Source organism: Anthonomus grandis, chromosome 8 (genome assembly GCF_022605725.1).
Source record: "Anthonomus grandis grandis chromosome 8, icAntGran1.3, whole genome shotgun sequence".
Classification (NCBI taxonomy): domain Eukaryota; kingdom Metazoa; phylum Arthropoda; class Insecta; order Coleoptera; family Curculionidae; genus Anthonomus; species Anthonomus grandis.
Genome location: NC_065553.1, coordinates 29,627,851 through 29,655,036, shown reverse-complemented (window position 1 = coordinate 29,655,036; position 27,186 = coordinate 29,627,851). Strand labels below are relative to the sequence as shown.

Below are 27,186 nucleotides of genomic sequence, written 5' to 3'. Positions count from 1 at the left end.
ATGTGTTATTACTTTATTTGATATTATTAAAATGAAAATTATTATGTCATTTGCCATAAAGCTGACTTTGCTCTCTGTTCTTAGGTCTTATCAAGTAGACGAAAATGTATTTTATTTTAGTTTTTATTCGCAAATATCATATATTTTGTAAACAAAAATTAATGACATTTACAACTATCAATTTTACAAAAAAATTAGGCAAAAATTAAAAATTCAATTGATAGTCACAACGACGGCTGGGATGCATTTGACTTTTACCATACAATGCAAAATAAAACACAACGCAATGTTTGTACGTTTTTTCATTCATTTTGAGCTTTATTTTATTGTGACTTAAAACATGTAACATTTTTCGATTTTTTGCACAATATGGCAATGTTTAAAGGCACCAAAACCGTTTGACAGTCCATTAGAATGCCTAATTTACTCATATAACAGTTAAAAATCACTACAATTGGTGAGTATAACGTACAAATACACCTTTAAAATATTTTTTACAATCCTTCTGCGGCACGCCTATGCTTTACAAAGAAAATACCGCTTATGACCCGAGTTTTAGTTTTTCTGCTGTTCGGATTAAGTTCATATGGACTATATAATATAAAGGAGGATTGTTTGGCGCGGAGAATTTATTAATCACATCGCGCTCAGTATTTTATGTTCGCTTGTCTTGTTGTTGTTCATAGTGGTTGTAAAATATTGTATTTCGTGCGTCAAGAGATACTATTTGTCATGAAATTGACCAAATCAAATTAGTGTTAAAGAAGAATGGAGCGCTGGCTTAAAGGTGTTGCAAAAAATGTGGTTCGCTTGGATGATGCGTCAAACTCAAATCAAGGTGATATGACAGCGTCAAGTTCTAGTTTTATGGTTTCAAGTTTAAGTGGTAAAAAATCTAATGACACACCGAAGGTGAAACACCGAAAGTATGACGAATATATACATTATATATTATACATTAATCTCGGATTTGTTGATTCAAACGGCTCACCTCTTTGTATGTTGTGCTGCAAACTCCTTCCTAATAGTTCGATGGTACCTGCTAAAGGTAGAATGTTTTACTTTCCGACACTGCGACATGCGATAACGACGTGCGACACTGCGGTGTGCCGTACATTTAATCTGGCACTAGTCAAATTAGTGTTGTTTAACCTATCGACTTGCGGCACCGATACGGCGGCATCGCAGATGTTGTCGCGGTACGTCGTCGAGAAAAATAAAATAGTTTCTGAACGACAGCGACAGCGCAGCTAGTACTTTTGTATAGCATCCCCGGCATAGGTCTATTTGGTATTTTTGGCGGTTAAATTATTTGTTTTTTTTTCTGCCATGTCACAAACCATAGATGATGACTTCGACCAAAGTTTAGTAGATTGTGTACGTGTATTTCCAGTCCTTTATTTCAGGTCTTATTGGTTTAGGACAGCGATATGAGGTTATTGTCGTTATATCCTCTTGAATTGCACTCAAGATATTGTAGTACAAATCATGTGATAATCTGAAAAAGGCCTTGAATCGCGTCTCACTATCGCTTAAGTAGCCTTCAATAAAAATGTTGTAAGTTCCTTCTTTGTCACGATTCTTGTATATGTCAGAATGTTTCTGGAAAGGTTCAGGAGCGTGAAGTAATAGAGCTAAATTTTCTTCTTCTTCATCGTAAAGCAAAAGAATCGCAGCAATTTTACGACGAATAGCGTTCATCTTGATAAACTACACAGCATCAAGCATCAAGCGATTTGCGCTGAACTGAAATGTCGCATAGTAAGAAAACAGTTAGTCGCAAACCTGCAATCTGCGTCGCGACAGTTCAACGCACGTCGTTATCGCATGTTGCAGTGTCGGAAAGTAAAACATCCTACCTTAAGATGCGCCGACATTTAGAAACTGTACATCCCGACTTCAAAAACAAAAGTAAAGAATTTTTTCTACATAAAAAAGAACAATTATTAAGAAGTCAAAAAACTATGACGTATGCGACTCAGACTGTGAATGAAAAGGCCACGGAGGCATCGTATTTGGTTAGTTACCGCATTGCCCAAGCAAGAGAAGCGCACACTATCGCTGAAAAGCTAATAAAACCATGTGTGGTAGACATAACAAAATGTATGCTCGACGAAAAATCTCTAAAGCATCTTTCTACAGTGCGTCAGTCAAATTGTCAGTCGAATTGGGGACATCGCAGCAAACATAAAACAAGAACTGGTGTAGCCAATTTTTCTTCCCAAGTAGATTATTAACTACACATAAGCACGGCAGCTATTCGTCAGGTGAGCAGGGTAGTGGGTGGGTGATCCCCTGGTCCTTACACTTACTGGTTTCCGCCTGGAGGACGCCACTTGATTTATTAAAAGTTTAATTTACAAAGCATTGGTGTTATTTATAATCAGGAAAATCAGGAAAACTTCATTATTTTATAAACAAATTTCTTTTCAGTCAGGTGTCGTTCCCAAGTAAAACAAGTCGGGTTTTCCAAAGCCATACCATGTATTTACCACAATAAAGTTATAATAAATAGTAAATTCTATTGCATTACTATAGAGTAACAATGAAATTAAACAATAAAACACTCCAAAACTTTTCCCATCGAAGTTACAGTTCTATGTGCGCTAAGTAATTAATAAATAGTTAGTGTATACGCAACTTTTGAACATATTAAATTATTTTTCGTCTTTTAACTACGTAATTTCAAATTTACATTAACCATACAAAGTCAAGCTTGGCGCCGACGTCGAATGGTCTATCAAGAGTTTGTGTACAAAGAAGCAAACCGGCAACTTCAGCTTTTGCCGTTGCCATGATCGAGGCTCCAGACTTCGTCTAAAAAGTGCTTCTATAATTTCCCCAAAAATATGGAAAAAGTTTCTACAATATAATCTAATTTTCATTACACACCACTAATACCAAGTCTAATGTATTTGTGCCGAATATAAGTGCGGGCCCGCCAGAAGAAACTCATTTATTCCATCCAAGTGCTCCAAGAGATCAAGGTAGGTGCCATTTTTAATCTTTGTGCTGTATGGTTTGGTTGAAAACTTTATTTTGGAAATTAATGTTAAATTTAGGAAAATGAACCCTTGCCTATATAAGTAATACAGTCCACTCAATCGCCGTAATATAACAACAACCGTACAGTTAGAAATAATTATTCTTTTAGAACCTGGGAAAATTCATGAACTTTCGGCGCAGGGGAACAAGTATCAAGTATTTATATACCACTAATTATTATGATAAAATAAACCGCAAACACAGGACTATATTTACATAAGTGAGAATATAATATTATTATTCTTTTTAACCTGGATACATTTACACTTGAAATAAACTATAAAACTTTTATAAAAGTGAAAAGTTTTTAACTGTTTAGGAAACTGGTAAATTGTTATACTATTAAACCAATAGACAATATTTTGGAGTTTTCCTTATTTAATTTTCTTTTAAGAATGTGAAAATAGCAATAAATATAACTATAATAAAATTAGAACGGACTTGCCAGTATTATTCCTCGTTCGGTCATATACCTCTCGACACAATTGGGAATCGACGGCGAGGTGTTGAGGATGCTATCAGTTGAGGGTTGAGGTGTTGATATACAGCAGCTTTCTTCACCAGGTTACTTATAGCCTAGCTTGGTCAATCAGCTAAGAAGGACATGAAGAAACTGAGGAAAATCCATAGAACTTAGGAGACACTTAGGGGACATTTAGAGAACTGTAGAGAACATTTGGAGAACCCTAATTAAGAAACAAAGTGGTAAGGATTAAAAAGGAAACAACGGCAAATGAATAACTTACCCCTAAAAATTGATTTTCTAACTAAATTTAATTCTGTGGCAAAATATCAGCATGGACAAGGCAGAACATAATAGGGCAGCAATAAATAAATGGATAATCTTTAAATAAAAAAGAAATTGAACTTTAAATCAGATTCTATAAAAATGAACCATTTGCTACTTACATGATGTCAAAATTCCAGAGGAACACACAAAGAATTCACGTTACCGTAAAATAATTCCAGCAAATAAAACAGATTTAAGTAAGCTACAAGTAAGTTTAATCATTCACAATTCCCGAAAGGAAAACTTTATTACTTGGTTTGACCGTTTTTTAAAATTTTACTTTCCCCTTTTTAAGAGGTAGATCAAAAGGGACAACTATCAGATCCTCCAGTCGAGGCGTAAAAAAGACCGGTCTTTCGAGAAATTACGGCAAAGAAGACTTTGGTCACCAATGTTGTCAATACAGATATTGAATTGCACAAAAATTCGGAAGAAGGATCAAATCAAATAGTAATCCGAAAAGCACAGGGAATTAATTTGATAAAAAATACAAAATCCAACACCAATTCCATAATAGGAGCTCTTAGTGGAATCAGTACCAATTCATGATTTAATAATTAGTAGGTAATATTAATATTTTGTCAACAATTCAAAACAATAACCGGGTACTAATTTGTTATTTTCAGCAGTACCCCGGTACCTAGCATAGATCAAGGTTGACCTTCCTGAAGCAAAATTTGCGAGAGTGTCTAACGTCTATAAAGTGACTATTACCAAATATTAAACCTGTTTTATTCATACTTATTTTTATAAATTAGACCAATAAAGCTAAACACACTTGTAGTATGATTACTGTAAACAAAATATATTTAAATAAAGAGAGTAACCAGATTAAATCATTTAATGTATACTACTTAAATCAATTAAATGTGATTGAATTTATGCAACCCACTAGACATAAACTTAAAACTCAACATTTCAAGGTGGCATGGTGCGAATGCCCTGTTGCCGATATTTAAAAATAAAGTCTAAACCTCATACAATAATATTAAATTGATAATTTACATAAATTTATACAAACCAAAACTTGTAATATTTCTAAGAATATCCTATAAGAACAAAAAAATGCTACACTGGTTTCACGACTTCAAAATAACAAATTCGTCTTGCAAATGGATAAGTCGACTGATGTTGCTGGACTGTACATCTTGGGAGTAATTGTGCGATATTCATATAAACATTCACTCGAAGAAGACTTGCTTATGTGCTCATCGCTGCCTACTAACACAACTGGAGAAGAAATTTTAACACGATTAACATATTTTTTGAAGAAAACCAACTAGATTGGAATAATTGCATCGATATTTGTACCGATGGAGCCAAGGCAATGACAGCTAGAATAGCCGGGGCAATATCACGAATAAAAAGGAAAGCGCCAAATTGTAGTTCCAGCCACTGCATCCTGCATAAACAATCACTCGCGGTTAAGAAAATGCCACGAAATCTAAAGTTGGTTCTTGACCAGTCAGTAAAAATAATTAATTTTGTCAAGCGCGACACTACAATCCCGATTGTTCTCAATATTATGTGAAGATGATTGTAGGGAACATAAAACACTATTGCTTCATACTGAAGTGAGATGGTTGTCTCGGGGTAAAACTTTGACAAGGCTTTTTGAACTAAGAACTTAATTAAAAGCTTAAGTTTCTTAGCCACCATAGTTTTAGTGATAGTCATAGTGAAATATTTCAAAATGAAATATTTGTTGAATTGGTGCAATATCTCAATGATCTCTAAGGGACTTTTGAATCTTACTTTCCTGAAGAACAGAATACAAAACTGAAAATAAACTCATGGATTCAAAACCCTTTTTCATCTAAATTGCGGAAGCCTGAAAATATGTCAAATCAGATCTATGAATCATTTCTAGAAATGACACCGGATACAAGCATGGAATCATTGTTTAAAATAATTTCACTAAATGATTTTTGGTGCAGGATTCGTGATCAATATCCAACAACTTGCCACAGAAGCTTTGAATGTTCTTCCGCCGTTCCCAACAACGTATTTGTGTGAAACGGAATTTTCAGCATATACAGCTATAAAAACAAAATACCGCAATAGAATGGCTGCCGAACTAGACATGAGAATTTAACTTTCTTCTATCAAGCCTGACATTACCCAGTTGATGAGGAATAAAAAACAATTACATGCCTCGCATTAAATGAACTTAGTGTTAACATTTGCTTACTAACTCACTACTTACTGTATCTATTTTGTTTCTATTTTTTATTAATAAATAATTCACATATAACTGCTTTAGCTTTTAGTTTAGAGTTTAGGGTTCTGTTAAAAATGTAGGGTTCTGTCACGAAAAAAGTTTAAGTAACACTGTGCTAATTTTAAGGAATTTTTATGATTTTAACCTTAAAAGACTTTTAAAGCGGCAAGCCCAAATACATTTTCTAGAAATTAATTTGTCTGGAAAAATATTTTTTTGCAAGATTATTTGATTTTTACATATAAAATATATATGCTAGAAAAGACCTATTTTCTCGTAATCAGCTTAAATTTACAGATCGGAGATGACAACCTTCTTAGAAGAGGTGATGACTAACCAAATGTTAACTATTTCTTTTCGGCATTATTAAAAACAGTATATATATATGCCTTTTACCCTTTTCTATAGGTACGTTTTTCTCCTTTTAGACTTAATAGCATGACCATCTTTTTATACTTAGTTACAGACAATTTTGAAAGCCAAATGATAAATATGAGCCTACCGCATGGCTGTTACATGATTTACCCACAAGTAATAGCAAGAAATGGGTAAATGTTGGCTCAATCTCTATGTTCAGTAGAAAACGGTCTGTGATCAGTGCTCATCTCGCCTGCTATTGTAAATTTTTCAATACTTTACCAGCGTCTTGTGCCACTACTTGGCCGTTATATTCTAATGGGATATTAGTCTTTAGGATTTAGTTAATTCCTTTGTTAGTTAGAAAAATGTGAAAAAGTTTCTTTACCTTTGCCTTTTTGGTACCAAATAATTTTTTTTAAAACTGCGTTTTTCGTAGAAAATGGGCATTACGTATTGATTCGCCTGTTCTTTAGCCTAAAGAAGCGCCTAAGTATACAATTACATATGAATGATGAAAATGAGAGTTCTTTCTTAGTTTCTTGGCCTATTCAGACATTTAATAACAAATACCGTCTTTCAAAAATTCTACTCAATTTTCAACGTCACTTTACTAAATTTCTCTAAAAAAATACCTCTTTTTTATTTATTTTTAGTTAGCTATTGACGACCTTATAAATACCATTAAAAGTAACATTTAAATATCCACATAATAAATACAACAAAGAATATAAAAATAACCTAACGTAAAAATAGATCAATTATCTAAATATTGTTAGGTACAGGTTTTTTTGAGCATAATACTTAACTAATTTAATGTATTAGAATAATAGTTATAAAAAAAAGTCTGGGTGAAAGAAATGAAAGTTTTCATAAAGAGGGACAAGAACAATAAAGCCATTGATATTATTAATGAGCACACTCTGTGTTCCGTGCTAGCATAACTATAAACCATATCTTCTTGATTGTACTTTTGTAATTTCTTGCGGCAACTTTTTTTTAATTTTTTTTAATGACTTCGTCTCAGCAATTTTTTTTACTACCAAAACACCAGAGGCCTTAGGACCAAGACAGTAGACTTTTATGAGTCTGCCTGCACCTGTCTATATAACTGTATCTCAATAACCGAGTCTTGGTTAAATCCCAACGTTCTGGACTCGGAGCTGTTTCCTAACAACTATAACGTTTTTAGACCTTATAGGAACGCTAACATTAGTGGCAAAAGTGATGGTAGCGGTGTCTTATTGGCGATTCGTGACGTATACCACACGAAACTTTTTATCTAAACTAGAAAATATTATAAGCACTAATGTTAATAGTTATTTTTTAATAATGGGTGACTTTATTCTACCTAATTTAATATGGTCACAAAAACCGAATGTTAAGGATTTATTGCCCATCAAGGCCACTGATACTTGCAGCAAAGCATTTTCTGATGCTTTTTACTTCAATAATCTAAAGCAATTTAATCACGTCTTTAATGCTCGTGATAAAATTCTGGATCTTATTATGTCTAATTCTACAAAAGTTATTGTTAATAGTATGGATAAATATGGATGAATGAATGAATAAGTATGGATCCATTTCTGCCTGAAGATAGCCATCACATGTCTTCGGAAATAAATGTTAATTTAATATCGGAGAAAAACATTGTTAGTAATTCATATACAAAGTTAAAATTTAATAATGCCAATTACGACACTATTAATGAAATTATTATTTCTACTTTAGTGATGACAAGCCCTTATACTTATTTAAACCAAAATGTTATCTATAATAGTAATAAGGCCCTTTATCGTATTTTTCATACAAATAATATTAATCTATATGGGATTTTAGAGTCTAATCATGCCAGCAACTTTGGTTCAGACTTGGCATCATTATTGCATGCACATATTTTCAAATATTTTAAAATTAATATTTCATCGAATAAATTGTCTTTGAATCGTCAAATTAATGAGTCTGACCTGATTACTGATTGTGAATTAAATTCTTCTTTTTTATAGACATGTCCACGAAGGTTGAATCTCATTCATGTTCATATTCTACTAGTAAGATTGAAATTAGCTCTTCGAAAAGCTTAAGTACCTTTATTCTTAATATACAATCCCTAAGAAACAAGATGGATGAGCTTCATCTTTTGCTGGACACATGTAATTTTCCTGATATTGTACTTCTGACTGAGCACTGGTTGAGGCCTAGTGAATATTTTTTAATATCTGATTATGTTCCTATATCAAATTTTTGTCGTCAACAATCTATACATGGAGAAACCATGATCTTGGCTAGGCAAACAATTGAAACGATTTTTTGTAATATTGATAAGTATAATAATCTTCTGTTAGAGAATGTTTTTGAATTCTCTTTTTTTTTTGTAAGCGTTTTAATTTATATATTTTTTGTGTTTATAGGCCACCTACAGGAGATATTGCTATGTCTCTGGACAAACTTAATTCTCTTTTATCCCAGTTGTCCCTACACTCTAAGGTTATATTGGCTGGTGACTTTAATATCAACTACACTGATGAAACCTTGCCACGTACTTCTCTTTTAAGTATTTTAAATTCTTACGACTTGAAAATGCACGTTCTTTCTCCCACACGAATAACTTCATCTGCAACTACAATTGACTATTTCTGTACAAATTTTGATGAGGTTTTATGCACAGTACTCCCATCTGGTATTTCCGATCATGAAGCTATTCTTGCTAAAATGCTATATAATACTGTATTATCTTCATCTCATTATATGGGAAGAATTTTCAGCAGGAGAAATTTCAATGCTTTTTCTGCTGCTACAGCTTCGGTAAATTGGAATGCACTTGAAACGGCTTCTGACCCACTTACTTTATTTTTAAGTTCTGTGTGATAAGATCAATCAGTGCTTTCCTAAAATGAGGCTTAGAACTAAGAAACGAAAACTATGGGTTACAAGAGGCCTTAGAATTTCAGCTAAAAACCTCCGTTTTTTGACTAAATTGTGCAAATATACCACAAATGAAAATATCCTTGTATATCATCAGAAATACCGTAGTCCGTACAGAAAGACAATTAAAGCAGCAAAATCTAATTATTATAGGGATCGCTTAAATATGTCATCAAATAGGCAAAGAGAGTGTTGGTCGATTATTAATGATTTTAGACATTGCCATAGAAAAGTATCTGAACCGGAGTTAAGACCTGACATTTTAAACGACTATTATTGTGATATACTTAATATCTTGCTCAAGGGCATTCGTAGTAACATTGATCCCTTACAATATCTTCAACAAGTGTCGGTTGAGCATTCATTTTTCTTTCATCCTGTCGACTCGTAAAAAATGAAATCAAACGCCTGAAAAACCATAAATCATCTGGAGCTGATGGGATATCTTCGAGGTTGTTACTCTTTTTGCCTGATTCAGCCTTAAATGCTTTAGTTTCTGCCATAAACAATTCTTTACATATTGGCATTTTTCCTTCATGTTTAAAAGAGGCAGTGGTTATCCCTCTTCATAAGGGTGGAGATTTGGATCAGCCTTGTAATTTCCGTCCAATTTCTATTTTGTCTACCCTCTCTAAGATAGTTGAAAAACTTGCAAAAAGCAGAATTTTGTCCTTTTTACATCATAATGGCATTTTGTCTGCAAATCAGTTTGGATTTCAAGCCGGTAAAGGGACTCATGATGCTATTTTTAGCTTTTTGGAGAGCGTCTATGTGTCCTTGAATTCTGGAGAGTTATCGGCGGCAGAGTTTTGTGATCTATCCAAAGCATTTGACTGTGTGGATCATGGAATACTGTTATCTAAGCTCGATAAATATGGTTTTAGGGGTGTAGCGTTGCGACAGCTTGAGTCCTATCTATCAAATCGTACTCAGAAGGTTACAGTGTCTGGGCGTTTGTCTGCTTCTAGATCCCTAAAATGCGGCGTTCCCCAGGGTTCAGTGTTGGGACCGCTGTTATTTTTACTGTATGTGGATGTCTTGAGTTCATTGAAACTGCAGGGCAAGGTGGTTCAGTTTGCTGATGATACCACCATACTATGGAGCCATAAAAATTTTGATTATATTAAGACTTGTATCCTTGAAGACCTTAAGATTTTATCAGGGTGGTGTCCTTCCAACAGGCTCATGCTTAATATAAGAAAGACGTCTATTATGGGGTTTAAGTGTGATGTTCAGGGTCTGATGTTTGACGAAAATTCCCTCTTGCAGAATAAAGAGTGCTGCAAGTTCCTAGGAATTACCATTGATTGTCGCCTTCGGTTTGAAGATCATATTTTACATTTACCTGGGAAATTATCTTCTGGATGTTTTGTAGTAAGAATGGCAAAACAAGAGCTGGGAGGGATGGTTGCACGTTCAGTGTACTTTTCACTTATTGAATCTCAAATTCGGTATGGCTTGCCTTTTTGGGGTTTAACCAATAAAGGGATACTTAACATTGTCTTTGTTATTTAAAAAAAAGCAGTTAGATACCTGTGTTCTGCTAAGTTAAGAGATTCTTGCAAACCCCTCTTCATTTCTGAAAAACTCTTTTTTCACTCTTTATCTTAGAAACAGCTGCTCTTATTCACAAAATTCCCAAACTACCCTCTGACACTGGCCATTTGACTCGTCGTGTAAATGATGTTACCCTACCTATTCGTACGTCTTCCCTTACCAAAAACTCATTAATTTACATAAGTAAAAAAATTTACAATCATGTTCCTCTATATGTTGGACATATATCGGATGTTAAGAAATTTAAAAGAGAATTAAAGACGCTTTTATTGGCTAAGGCATATTATAACCTGGATGACTTTTTTAATGATAGGTTTTAACCTTGGACATGTTGGAAGGTTTTTTTTTCCTTTTTTCTTCTCTAGTTTTGTCAACAAGTTTACCTTCATTTAGTAATTGATTGTTTTATTTAGTTATCTTTAATTCAAGTATGTTCAAAAAGTTTTGTCTTCTTGTGTTTAATTTTGTTCATTGTTTTGTCAATTTTTGAAATTGTATTTTTGTTTTGTTTTCTTAGCTTGTAGGATGCTTGTACACAAGATTATTCTTACGTAATATGGCACATTTTCTTTCTTTTTACTCATTGGAACTAATTATTTTCATCTAAAGATGTAAATATTAACATTGCATGTTTTTATACAGTTTTAGATAACATTGTTATTAACCACATCCCTAGAATTAAGATTAATACGAGACAATATCCTCTATGGTTTTCTAAACACACAAAAATAAATTAAAGGCACATAAAATGTGGAAACTGTACCGAAGACAATCTGATTACGACAACTTTTCAAATTAACGCAAAACAGTAAAGATTAATATACGCAATGATTACAAAAATTATATTTATAAAACAGAAATAAACATTGTCAAAGACGTTAAATATTTGTGGTCATTTTTTCACAACAAAAAAAAACATCAAAAGCTTAACACCAATAAAAATGAAATTTAATGATCAGGAAGCTTCGAATTGTGTTGACATTAGTGAACTTTTTTCTAAGTATTTTAGTGGAGTATTTGAACCTTCTGATACACCAACTTTAATTGAGCCTACTCAATGTCAAGAATGTTTTGTAGTTAAGAAAGTTATTGATTTAAAATTAGGACATTAAATCTGCACTTATATGTATGGATCCTAAAATGGGATCTGGCCCAGTCAGATTTCCTTCATTTTTTTTGAAGTCCTGTTCTAGCTTGTGGGAGCCTTTGCATGTTTTGTATAGTCAATGTTTATTCAGCGGCATTTTTCCCAATATTTGGAAAACAACTCAAATTTTGCCAAAAGTATTTAAGTCTAGAGAAAAAACTTCTGTAAGGAATTACAGGCCTATTTCCCTACTTAGTCACTTTGGTAAACTATTTGAATCTTTGCTGTTAAAACAATTATTCTTTAAGGTCAAAGAAGCTATTGATGTTAACCAACAAGACTTTTTCCAAAAAAGATCGGTAATAACCAACTTAATACCATTTATTCAGAGTATAAACGAAAGTATGGATAGGGGTCTGGAAACTTGTGCCCTGTACACCGACTTTTTTAAGGCTTTTGATAAGGTACATCATCCTATACGTTTCGTGAAGTTGGAGAATTTCGGTGTGCACGGGGCCCTACTCAAACTCATTAAAAGTTATATAACGAATCGCTCTCAGTACGTTGTCATAAATGGAGTAAAGTCTTCTTGTACAACCGTAACTTCAGGAGTACCGCAAGGTTCTCATTTGGGACCGATTTTATTCTCAATCTTTTTAAACGACATTGGTGTATTAAATTTTTGAGCTCAAAACGAATTATTTCGGTATTATTTGTACTTGATATTGATTTTTTTAGATTTAGGATACATTACAGACTAAATACAAATGTAAAAAAAACGTGAAAAATATGCTGAAAAAATTTAAAGATGTCAAAAGGCATAATTTTTTGAAAATCCTGAAAATAACACAAAATCAATTATATAAAAAAACCCGAGAGTTTTAGAACACAAGTTTATTAAGAAAATATCTTCTATCTGAGCCTATCTATATGCCCACCAAGTTTGGCTAACCCTCCGCCAGGCACCCTGTATAATGCATTCGTTTAACCTACTATAGAATATGCGACAGTAACTTGGAATCTGATGTATCACAAATATATTGACCAAATTGAAAGGAAGTTTAAACACTAATTTACTTGCTCGTTCTGGTGATATTAGAGACTTAAGTCATACCGTTTTTATTTAGGCCCCATAAATTGGTACAAAAGACTTAAGTAAAAAAAAATTCTGGTAATAGAGTCTTAAGTTTACATAAGACCTTGGTACCAAAACACTGTAAAAGGAAAGTAGTGTCATAATGACTTAAGTCAATTGAAGTCCTTTATATCAAAACGTTATTTTTTAAATAAAAATTGCATTGCTGACTTAAGACTTTCGTATCAATTTATCATTATTATGTATGTGGAATTTACACGTGGTTAGAAGTTTATGTGTAGTCGTTGTTTGTTTATCGTAGAAAATCGTTGAGTTAACATGAGTGCAAGAAGTAAACTTATTTTGCAATTGGCAAGAAAATGTGAAGAAACAGGTAAATATCATTGTTATAATTTTTAAAATTGTCTTATGTTTATTATTAGTAAAGTATTTTAATACGACATAACATAACCTCATTATAAATTTACAAAAATATAAATTATTAATTTCAGTTATTTCACACTCCCATACACCGGATAATGATCACGAAGAAATGCATAATACTGATCACCCAAGTTACAAAATTTTAATGCCTTCTCCAACGGTTAATTCGGATTTTTCAAATATTTTGGACTTTGATGAGAATTTTTTTAGTGAAAATTATATACAGTTGGATACAGCAAGTAATAAAGATGAATGCTTTTAAAACGGTATAGTAAATGAACCATTTTTGCTTGTAATTTTATCGTGTATGTTACTGACTGAAATTTTACATTTCTAGTTATCGGCGATACAATAAAAAATCTTCTAATTTAATTTTGTCAGACTGCATATTAATAATGTTGTTCTTCCTGATGTCAAACAGGCAAGAAATTTGAGCCTTATTTTTGATAGTTTAATCTCTTAATTTTGTGTCACATGAATATTTTGTGTCACTGAAATTTAATTTACATGATGATCTTTACTTTGCTCTATTTATGCATGGCATAAAGAGCACACATTCTCCCAACTACCAAATTCAGTATGCACTGTCTTGAAGAAACCTCAATAATCTTAATACTTAAACACAAGTTTGTAAATATAGTAAATTTCCGCCTTAATAGACAAAGACATTTTTTTACTTACTATGATAACTTAAAGTTTTATGGTATGAAGACCTTAGAGAGTCGTAGAAACAATTTTGATTTAATTTTGATTTATACATTTATTAATAATTTAATAGACTGCCCTTTCTGTCTGAAAAATTTACATATCAACGTTAATCCTTATATTTTGCGTAATAGATCGACCTTTAGCATTTCAAGATATTCTTCAAACTATTTGTCTAACTCTCTATTCTTTGATGTTAGGTCCAAAGGTCTTAAGTCACTTTTTGACGAAATCCCGAAAAATGTTGGTTTTAAGTCAAAATTTTTTGCTTTGTTCTTATCTTATGCAGATAAGAACTATTTACCTGGACAATCTGAAAGTGAAAGCAGTGACGACAACATAGATTTATTGTCCATTCAGAGAAAAATAAGTCGTTCAAAGGCTAATATTTCCTCTACTAATATTCAAAGTAAGTACCTAGTAATATTCAAAGTAGTATGTTAAGTTTTTAGATCGTTATATTTTTTAAATTTTAGAATCACAAGAAAAATTGAACATAACTGATCAAGCTGGACTTAGTGCTTCCTCAACAATAATTGGAGCAGAAAAGGCAAAAGTTCATATAGATAAACCATTAAAAAAGTGGTCCCGAGTTGTAAGAAAAGAGAGAACTGAAAAAATTCATTCTGGACAAAGTTACGTGAATATAAGCGGTAGAATGGTAAATGCAAGACATATGAAGCCTTTAAAAAATTGTAGAAAAAAATGCTCACAAACACTAAATGAAGACGTTCGAAAAAAAATTTTTGATGAATATTGGTCCTTAGGATCCCATAGCAAAAGGGTAACATTTATTGCAAATGTAATTAATTCCAAAGATACCCAAGTAAGTCGTAAAAGAAAACGCGACTCTTCAAAAAACAGAGAAGTAACTTACGAATATTTTTTTGAAATAAATGGAAAAAGAATATCTGTATGCAAAGATTGTTTTTGTAAGACTTTGGATAAAAAGAAAAAATTTATAAAAGTGGTTTTAAAAAACAAAATACAAAGCACTTCTGGCATTACTGTTGAAGATCAAAGAGGTATAACACCTTCCGTAAATAAAAAATCTGAACAGGAATTAAATGAAGTACTTACACATATTAAATCGTTCCCTTCTCACGAGCATCATTATACAAGACGTACAAATGATAAAAGGTACCTACCATCGCACCTAAATCTGCGAATTCTCTCGAATCTCTTAGTATGCAAATACAGGTTGCTTCTAAATCAGGAAATAAAGAAGATGAAATTCGTTTACAAAAGAAACTGGAATTGCATCACAACCAAGCTAATGCTGCATTCGAAGCAAAAACTAAAGATAAGACGGAAGCTAAAATAAATCCCCATAAAAAATGCTTTAGTTTTGATCTCCAGCAGTGCCTTCCAACACCCTTTATAACTTCTTCAGTATCATTCTATAAACGTCAGCTCTGGACGTATAATTTAACAGTGCATGATAGCAATGGAGAATCGACGTATTACATGTGGCATGAAGCATTGGCTGCTCGGGGAGGTAATGAAATTGCTTCCTGCTTGTACACTCACATTACAAATTTGCCCAATGATGTAAATAATATAACTTTTTACTCCGACACATGTGGTGGACAAAATCGAAATAGTCATGTCGCTGCTATGTTTCTAAAGGCTCAAAGTGAAAATCCCATTTTAACGATAAACCACAAATTCTTAATATCTGGGCATACACATATGGAATGTGATGTTGATCATTCCATGATAGAAAAGCGAAAAAAAAAAATGGAAGTTCCAGTATATCATCCACACGATTGGTACCAGTTGGTGAGAACAACTGGAAGAAAAAGACAATTTAAAGTCCATGAAATGGAGCAAAATGAATTCTTGGATTTTTCCGGGTTATTAAAATCAGTAATGGTCAACAGAAAGAAAAATATATTAGGCAAACAGTTTTATTGGCATAATGTGAAATGGCTACAATATAATAATGGCGGTATGGTACGTTACAAAAGTTCTATATCTGATACTAAAGATTTTAAAATTATAAGCTTTCTGAGACGGGGCAAAAGTCAAAACCTAAAAGATTTGGTAGTTAAGGAACTGTATACTAAAGGGTTACTTCCAATATCAAAGGAGAAAAAGAAAGACTTGTGTTCGCTTCTTTCTTTGGTGCCACCAGTGTTTCACCAATTTTATCACAATTTACCTACCGATACTAAAGTTATTAATAATGACTCAGATCTAGTGGATGAAGCAGTAGAACAAGAAGAAAATTAAATACTTACTTAGGCTAAATAAATCAATTCTAAGGGAAAAAAGTTAGTTTGTGTTTTTTAAAACATGTATTTTGATATTATTTGCCTTATTTTAGTTACTCTATTCTGACATAAGTCCTTTATTAAAAATCAGTAAGCTAAAAAAAAAACTTTTTGTTCATAAAGACATGTCATTCAAATTTTGGAAAATACACTTTTGTAGATAATGAATAGTATTTGATCTAAAAAAGGATTAAATACTCTGACTAATATCAAAAACTTCAGGCTTTAAATTAATAATCGGATTTACAGCAATTTTTAAAATGTTCAAATTCGTTTTCTGAAAAACTATATTTTTTGACTTAAGCCCCTATTACCTAACGTCAAAGCATTGTTCAGATGCGCCCGTAGTTTTAATAATTTTCAAGAAACTTATTTGAATAATGATATATTTTTCTCCAGTATGGCTTCACTTAAGCAATACTTAAGAAATTCTACCTAATTTCGCAAAAAAACGATAAATATTGTCCTATTTTTCCTATTATCATTGTTCATATGTATATATGCTTTTTATTGTTTTTAAGAGATACTATTACATAAGTTAGTTAGGTTTATATTGCTTGGTATATTTGTTAGGTTTGGAGAAAATTTAATGTTTGGCAAAGCGCTTATTATTTAAATTCATAAGATATTTTGTGCTTTCCTGTTATTGGATTGCTTAGTCTATCTGTAGGAGAGCCTTGTACTTAAATAAATAAATAAATAAATAAATAAATAAATAAATAAAAACAGAAAGCAAACAAGGTTTGGGCTTATAAGGAATATTAATATCTATAGAAAAATCACTCCTAAATTTATAGGTTTGAATAATTATAAAATTTTAATCAGTTTATAAAATAACCATATTTATTGCAAATATATCAGTACAGAATATAAACATTAATGGATGACATATTTTATTTTATAACATAAACTAATTATTAAGAGTAAAATCCTTATTAAGCTATAATCTTGACTAGATTGATATTGTTGGTAGCTTCATATCATCACTTTGGAATAAATTAAATTTGGATTCGTTACTCCATACGATTTTTTTTCACTCATAATTCGACCAGTGCACATGAGCTTTCGCAAAGTATAACCTGGCGTGTCTGTTTTTCTTTGACAATAACGGCTTTTTAGCTGCTTATGGTCCTTGAATTTACCTCAATTCCTATAAGATCCGAAATACGAGCCCAGATGTTGTTAGAGCCAATAAAAGGTTGGTTTTGGCAATCGTTAAAATTTCTTTAGCATGTAATTAAGTTGTTTTTCTTGGTCTCCCAGACTTTTTCTTCTCGGATACATGTCCTGTCTCGCGAAATCTCTTTAGAACACGTGAAATAATATTTAATAATCCTCAAAAATAGATAGCATCCCAAAATCACCAAATGATATAAATTCCAATATGTTTTTATTAAATTATATTTGTCTACAGTGTGTGCTTAATTAGAAGGAATATGTGTAATATTATATAAAATATAAGGAAATTATTTGGATTTTTAAAAGGCTGCTCTATTTTTGCCACTACTGTATATAACTCGGTATTGTGTATATTACAATTAAGACTTCCTAATCAATGCATGCAAGTATTAACCACGAGAGTAACTATTTTACTTCTATACAGTATGCCTAAAAAAAAATAAAAAACCAAAAAAAAAGAAAAAACTAACCCATAAACCCCTAACTAAGTATCAAAGAATATTTAAATTTTTTTGTAATAACTACTAAATGGTTGAACACATCTTATATTTTCTGGCAATTTATTAAATACCTTAAAAGCTTTTGCAAAAGGATTACCTAAGCCTATGTTAGTTCTTGATAATTATGTATCATATTCGTAAAAGTAATGTTTATTTAAAATTCTTGCTTTTTGTACATAATTTTATATACTAGTTTACATTGTTCTATTTTCAGTATTTTATTTACCTTATTAAAATGTAATTCTTGATAAAGTGTATATGTATGAGTAAACCTATCGCAATTAAAAACAGCTTTAATAAATTTATTTTGAAGAGTTTCAACAGTAGTAAAATTAGTTTGAGCACACACTCCCCTAACACGGAGTAAATACCTAAGGTAAGACATCAAGAAAGCATTATATATATTATTTTTATTTTTGCAGTTAAATAATCACGACATAAACTACCTGCATAAACTAACACAGTATCGTCGGCAAAAGTGAAATAACGCGCAGTGAAATTAGCAAGCTTCAAGTTTACGGAACCTTGTGGGACGCTATAAGAATGAACTAACACTGAACTACCAGTATCATTTAATTTTACATATTGTTTTCTATTTTCGAAATATGTTATAAGTAAATTAAAAAGTGAATCCCATTTGAATCCCATTTTTTCGAGCTTATTTAAAGGTATGTCGGTACTCACAACATCAAATGCTTTTTGCAAGTCGACAAATACGGCCACAACTAATTCTTTTACGGCCACAACTATTCAATGCTCGCGATATGTAATCTACAAAATCAACTGTTGTGCTAAGAGTATTACTGTTCTCAACAAACCCATATTGGTAATCATCAAGTGGTAAATATTTATTAATAAAAGACGTCATCCTTTTTTAATTATTATCTCAATAATTTTAGAAAAAACACTTATTACCGAAACTGGTCTGTAGTTGTTCATCGAAGACTTATTACCTGACTTAAATATTGGAGAAATTTTAGTTATTTTTAGTTTTTCTGGAAAGGTTTCAGTAGTTAAAATATTATTTGTTAACCTTACCAGAGCCCCAGTAATATTTTCTTTCAGATTAACAATGTTGTATACCGATATGCCATCATATCCCGCCGCAGAATTTTTCTTTAGTGTTTCTTCAGTTGCTAATTCTACAACAGCAGTATTATTACAGTCAATCTCAGGAAATGAAATGTTTTTTTCTAAATACTGTAACAAAAACTATTACAACCCGGTACAACAAAAAAATGCAGAACGTCGAACTACGGGATTCCTTATCGCTATTTGGAATTCTCGGGAAGATGCAGCGCCTGAAGTTTTAAGAGTTAGTGGAGTCGGATCGTTAGACCCATATGTTCGCCTGTGCATTCGCGTTTAAATTAGTTCCTAATTTATTTATTATGATTCCTTTGCGGATCAAGTTGTTTGATTTAATTAAAAGTGTGTCCCGATAGTTCATAGAAGCAGCGGTTGGATTCACCTAAGACACCGGTGTAGTAGTAGTGCTTAGTGTGATTCTAAAATAATTAAAACTAGTGAAGTGTTTTTATTATACACAGATTTTATAATATTTGTTTGATTGTTTATTTGTTTGAAAAAAAAGTTTAGTAAGTACTAATTAACGTATAAATTGGACTCTTAGATATTTAAAGTATAAGGGTGTTTAATTTAGCGAATTAACGTATAAATTAGCCTTAAAAGTACGGTGTACGGTGTTGGTTTAAAGAAAATAGTTCTGATAAGTTTATTTTAATTGCGTATTGTTTTGATAAGTTATTGTTAGTTTAGTTAACGTATAAACTAAACTCTCCTTGTTTATGCATTTAGTAAAAGAAAAGCTAAATAGCGTATTTCTGGTTAGGTATAAGTTGCTATATAAAGTAAAATTTAGTAATTTGTATTGAGTTAAAGGATAAACTCGTTAGGAAAGTAAGTTTAAAATATTTAATAAAATAAAATGCCACGTCACAAAGCGTCTGAAACTGATTCGTCCGATGACTCATCAACGTCGGAGTATACGTCGAATAACAAACGTGTAAAATCCAAGGCTATGGTAGAAACTAGTACTAAATCACGGGCTAGAGATGATCAGAGATCTTCGCATACACGAAATCGTTCATTCACGCCAAGACACGAACCAACAACAAGACATTCAAGTGCTAGTCATACACCACCACCCTCTACTTCTCGATGTGTAATTTCCGAAGAAAGCACGCAGGATAAAATAAGTCGCCTTGAATCCCTAGTTGAAAAGCTTATAGAGCATAACGTTGGTCAAAAGTCAGTGTCATCGAAGGCCTACATTAGACCAGACTGAATTCCAGAATTTACCCCTGGAAATCCTATTTTAAGTTGTTCTAAATGGCTTGAAAAAATAGAGCACCTTGCAAAAATTAATGGTTGGGACGATAATGCAAAATCTTTTTATATGCAAGGACGTCTGAAAGGTTTGGCTAAGAAGTGGTATGATCAACTACCCACTTACGATTTTTCTTGGAACGAATGAAAAAGTATGCTTCTAAAGACTTTTAAAGAACATCTGGATTATGCTACGTCATTAAAGGAGATGCTAAGGCATAAGGAGGATAACGAATCATGGGAGGAGTATTATTTCAAGATGTATTTAATAAATGCTTGCGGAATTGCCGATACAAACGCCGTATCATGTTTAATCGATGATATTATTGACCAAGCAATAAAAGTAGGAGCCCAGGCCGGCAGATACAACTCACCCGATAAATTGTATTCAGAATACTTATCCGATTTGAAATCTAAAACTTACCAAGAACTAAGAAGTCATAAACGATTCCAGATCGATATTTATAAGCGTTTAGGACCTCCTGAGAAGAAACCAAAGTTTGAAAAACACGAACATCCTTTTAAACAAAGATGCTATAATTGTAAAGGTGTTGCACATCTTGCTTCCAAATGTTCAAAACCAAAACTGAAATGTTCAAAATGTAAGCGGTTAGGGCACTTAGAAAAAGACTGCCGACGAAACCAAGTTAAACACCGTTTTATTTTATCAAATGCTGTCGAAAAAGCTTATGGTAGGTTAATGGCAAGCCCACAAGGTGTTATGTTGACACCGGTTGTGGTTCCATGTTAATTAAAGAAGATACAGCACGTGAATTAAAACTAATCATGAATCCTAGCTCAATGATTGTGAGAGGATATGAAGGATGTGTTATCAGCGTTCTTGGAAAACTGGAAATAAAATTAAAAGTGGATAGTATCGATACAAACGTAGAAGCTTTGGGTATCCCTAGCCATGTCCAAAAGGTTCCTGTCATGGTAGGCCAATCCTTTTTAAATTTACCAGAAATCGCTGTTCTTATCGTTGGAGAGAAGTTACGCATCTTAAGCTCTGAGGATATTCTTAACGAGACTTTAAAGTTAGAAGAAAAAAAAATTCCACTCTATCCCAAGGACGATATCATGGTTCCATCTCAGACTTCGGTGCTTGTAGCAGTTACCTCACAAAGTAAATTTGATGGTGAAGTCTTTGTTTTATTTGACCCGTTCCTGGTGAAGAGCACTATTTGGGCGAATCCATCACAACTGCAGAAAATGGAACAGTTCTGATTACGAATGTTTCACGTCAAGACATGTGTGTAAGCAGAAAAAATATTTTAGCAAGAAGTGTACGTTGTTTTGAAGATAAAACCCAACGCATAGGGGTTACTAGTTTTAAGGTTGAGAGAAAGTTATTTAGCAAAAACGATTTGCTATATAACGAAAATCTTTATTCTCAACAGCAAGATCGATTACTTATTTTAGTTAACGAGTTTCGAGAATGTTTTTCAATTAACACAAGCGAGTTGGGTAAAACTGATGTAATCAAGATGGCAATTCATTTAACAGATGATAATCCAGTAGTATACCGTCCGTATCGATTGTCACATGCAGAGCGCAATGTAGTTAAAGGCATAATTGACGATCTTCTTGAAAACGATATTATTCGAGAAAGTGAGTCACCGTATTCTAGTCCCATTTTACTTCTAAAGAAGAAAAATGGAGAACAACGTATGTGTGTCGATTATAGAGCATTGAATTTAAAAACTGTTAAAGATAGGTTTCCTTTACCTCATGTAAGTGATTTTCTGGAGAAACTTAGAGGTAGTCAGTTTTATACAAGTTTAAACCTAGCTAGCAGTTATTACCAGATTACAATGGAAGAGTCATCAATTCCAAAAACAGCTTTTATCACACCCGATGGACACTACGAATATTTACGTGTTTCTTTTGGTTTGTGTAATGCTCCAGCCATTTTTCAGAGAACAATTAATAAGGTTCTAGGAAATCTTCGATAGGGCAACGTGGTAGCTTATATGGATGACGTTTTTTTACCCCAAAAGGATTTTGATTCGGGACTTATTTTAAAATTGGTATTAGAGTCATAAAGAGTTACTGGACTTACTCTACGATTAAGTAACTACCAATTTTTCATGGAAAAGGTAGAATACCTAGGGCACGAAATAAGCAAGTTGGGTGTTCAACCTGGTAAGAGAAAATCTGAAGCCATTAAAAATTATCCAGTCCCTACTGATGTCTGTAAAGTGCGACAGTTTCTTGGTTTAGCTAGTTACTTTCGGAAGTATATACAGGACTTTGCTACGATTGCTCGTCCTTTGAAATTCCTAACGAAAAAGGATGCTAGATTTTCTTGAGATATTGAACAAAGTACAGCTTTCAATATTCTCAAGGAAAAATTATCGTCACGACCTATTCTAGCCCTGTACGACCCATGTCTATGAACTGAAGTGCATACAGACGCATCGAAAATGGGGATTGGCGGCATCCTTCTTCAAGAACAAGTCGACAAGACCTTGAGACCTGTGATATATTTCTCTCGTCAAACAACCAAGGAGGAGCAGAGATATCACTCCTATGAACTCGAAACCATCGCTGTAGTAGACACTCTTAAGAACTTTCGAGTATATTTAATTGAAATTGATTTTAAAGTTGTGGCAGATTGTAATGCAGTCAAAACTACACTGTGTAAAAGAGACCTGATTCTTCGAATTGGAAGATGGTTGTTATCAATTTAAGAGTTTTATTTAGTATTGAATAACGGACAGGTCGAGCGTTACAATAAAACAATTCTATACAGTTTTTCTACGTTAACGGAAGACGAAGAAAGATGGGATGATAATTTACAAAAAGTACGTTGGGCTTTAAATTCTACGACGAATTTAAGCACGGGAAAGTCCCCATACGAAATTATTTATGGGTATGCACCAAGAAGAGTTTTTAATGCGGTTCTAGATAACGAAATATCTCTAGACACCCAAGGGCCAATTAATTTGGTCGAAACTCGTTGTAAGGTAAAGGAATCCTTACGAAAGAAACAAGCTACTCAGAAAATAAGATTTGACAAGCATAGAAAAGCTGGTCAGCAATTTAATATAGGTGACCAAGTGTTGGTTAGGACCAAGGTAGCATGCAATTACGGCAAAAGTAAGAAGCTTCTTCCAAATTTTAATGGTCCATATATCGTCACGAAAGTTTTAGATCATGATCGTTTCATTGTGGAAGATCCCAAAGGCTCTTTACGTGCAAAGAGAAAGTATAAGGAGATTGTTTCACCGGATAAGTTAAAGGCCTATAATATTGAAGTTAGCTCCGAATCCAACGTAGAGGATGAGCTTGAAAACTCATAAGTTAGAGATCTCTATATTTACGAAGATATGTCATCAGATAAATCGAAAGTAGTTCATGCTACGATGCCATGAATATTTTCGAGAAACGTATTCTTTTATTTTATGATAATCATTTTTGACTGTTATATTTAGATTAAGATACTAACAATTAATACCTACCGTTTGTTTTATTGAGTTGTTTCATATATTATTCTCTAGGTTAGGATATAGATGGGCGACCCGCAAGGCAAACTACTATTTTTTTTTATTGTTATTGTGTTGTTACTAACATTGAAGAAGACAGGCAATAGAAGGTAATTAACGTTCTTTTTTTTTTTTTTTAAATAGGTTATCCATAAGGACATGAATGATTGGTAGCGTGGCCGACTGTAACAAAAACTATTACAACCCGGTACAACAAGAAAATGCAGAACGCCCAACTACGGGATTCCTTATCGCTATTTGGAATTCTCGTGTACGATGCAGTGGCTGAAGTGTCAAGAGTTAGTGGAGTCGGATCGTTAGACTTATACGTTCGCGTTTAAATTAGTTCCTAATTTATTTATTATAATTTTTTTTGCGAATCAAGTTGTTTAATTTAATTAAAAGTGTGTTCCGATAGTTCCTAATACCTAACGTCATTTCCAACTCTTTTACAATACCCACACCAACATGAGCAAAATGCGCATTTCATTTATTTACTACTTTAACGATGTTAGCTATTTTCCCCTCATCTGTTTTTAGCGAATCAATATAAGCTTTGTTAGGACCCTTACCAAAAAATTATTAATAAATTTCCATTTTTTTTATAATATCTTTCCTTGTTCTGTCACATTCTTTTTGAAAATGTTAATTTTTTAAAACTTTAATTTTATTGTTTATAGCGTTTTTAATTTTTTTTTATTTTGTGTATAACTCCACATTACCCAAGTCTAGAAGTTTTTTTTTAAAAAATTTATTACGTCTCATCATCTGGAAAATCTCTTGATTTATCCGTTCATTATTTTCACGTGCCAATTCTTTGCTTTTGCTTTTTTACACTTGAAATTAAATTCATTAAATCCCCAAATGACGAGACATTCACATGCGCAATTTCCTGCTCAAACAAAGTTTGCATTTTTTTATAATTAACTCCCTTTTTTTTCACATTTGGTCTTAGGTCTTAAATTTACAGTCGAAATGAATTGATAAAATTCTGTGATTCGAAAGAGAACGATATTCGACATTAACTAAACAATTCAATTTACTATGCTTATCAGTAATTACGTAATCTATAACTGTCCTAGTATTAGCTGCAACTTGTAACGAAGTTACTACATTTTGTGTAATTCTCTTATTTATCTATAGAATTACTCGGTTCTTTTTCCAACTTAAATTAATAATTTTCAAGATTCATATTGACAACTAAGCTTTGCCCAGTAAAGTTAGGAAAGTTTCTATTTTGTAAATAAACGCGCGACCGCGTTAATTATTAATTTATCATCGCGTTTAATACCTCAGCACCGTTCGTGTCCGTACCACCACTACTGTTACCACGTTTATTAAGTACTGCGCATGCCCGTGCTCTATACAAAGCGATGCACGAGTCCACGAGTTCGCAGTCGGCAGTCCGCTGAGTCGGTTGAGTAGCAGTCCGCTGAGAACAGTCCGACTGAGGTAAGCCCCACAGTACCGTACATCGCTTCGCCGCTGTTGCCAGCATTTAAGTATAGTAGGTAAGAAGGTAGGCAAATCTCTTTTTCCTATTCCTAGTGTCCACAGGATACACGGGGTTGCGTGCTGGACCGTTACGGGGTAACACTGTGTATTCCTTAAAAAGTGCTAGGGGGCTACGTGTCGGACCGTTACGAGGTATCACCCTACATTATCTCCTTATTCCTAATATCCACAGAATACACGGGGTTGCGTGCCGGACCGTTACGAGATAGCACCCTGCATTGGATATTATCCCATTATTCGCAACCTGACAACATTGCCATTTTCTACCTACATAATTAAGACCGCGTCTACCGACATTTTACACAGAGTTGGCCAAGGTTACGAGCGACCGCATTTATTTTCCATATTAGACCGCTTAATCATCCTGTGGGTGACTTACCGCTTACCATTCCGATTAATACCGACTGTTTCATGCTTTATTTTCTCTGGGCTGTATCTGATCTGTTTATTCACTGCCATAAATTACTGTACCGCAATTACATTTTGATTACCGACATGGGTTCTCTCCATTGCACTCCTCCTCTTCCTGCACCGTACCGTATTGAATTTGACCGTGTGTAAGGCTTATTGAGAAGTGTTAGCAAGGAGACGACATGTTGGGTTTGGGAATGAATAAATATGATTTTGTTACAATGTTGCCTATTGTTTTACTCACACAGAAGACCTGGATTACTTTCTCCACTGTCTAAAGGCTACCCGATAGGCCGTGGTCCCACATCCACATTAAACTTGAGGGTGGCGCCCGAGATAATGGTTGGATAACCAACTACAAACTTTATAAATAACCCAGAACATCGAGAGGGGATAGAAAAAATTAGTAAGCGCCAGAAATTACCATTACAAATTTTGATGATGACCGAAACTAAAAGAATTCTTGTGTTGGTGTGTTTGTAAGTGGTAGAGAGTAACAGAATGCAATCACATTAACACATAAAATCGACCTGTTCCGGTTTTAATTCCTGGGGACAGATTCTGTTTTTTTTCATCCACAAGGGACAAACGGCAAGTTAATTTAGTTATTTTTATAATAAACGATCGCACGACTTTTTAACACGACCATTTATCCTATGCTACCGACTGCGCAAATTAGGTGGTAATTAAGACAATTACTATTTTTAAAAAACAATTTTACTAAATAGTTCACAACCAACTGTACAGATTAAAGTAAAAACTATTGCGCTTTTACATCTAGTTATAATAACGAATAAACAATGGAAATATACTAATTGGCTATTATAATTAATCACCTTGTTTCTATATGAAGAAATTCTCTAGCGTCTGCAATTTTTTGTAGGCGTATTTATCAATATTTTTTTTGTATTTGTCGTATATTTTTTGTCCGACAAAAATGTTAACCATTCTTGTTTCAATGCAAGTTTCAAGATTCAGTGCAAGTTTAGTTCGCATTTCATTTTTTATTACGTACAGCCTTTTTCTTTATTCATGTTACCACAGTAGGGATGGCTATCTATTACTGGAACTAATCTTTACAATTACAACCGTGGAACAACCGATCCAGTAAAATATATGACTCCAACAGCGCCAACTCGATAAGAATTATAAATAATACGGTCTACCAAAACCAAACTGACACGATAACAGCACTTCTTTTAACACTAGAATACTCTCATACGTAAACATCAAGTATCTGTTTCTAAACTCCACTGTAGGTA

General features: G+C 33.0%; 1 protein-coding gene and 1 long non-coding RNA gene across 4 annotated transcripts in view; both read right to left on the bottom strand.

The window, feature by feature from the left end:
- The window catches only part of LOC126739457 (uncharacterized), a 125,679-nt gene that overhangs the window by 4,158 nt on the left and 94,335 nt on the right, over positions 1-27,186 (bottom strand). The window lies entirely within an intron of this gene.
- On the bottom strand, positions 3,413-4,158 carry LOC126739463 (uncharacterized). The gene is made up of 3 exons (XR_007661634.1): positions 3,955-4,158; positions 3,792-3,889; positions 3,413-3,731 (listed from the first exon to the last, which is right to left on the bottom strand). It is a non-coding gene; the product is annotated as an uncharacterized LOC126739463 (long non-coding RNA).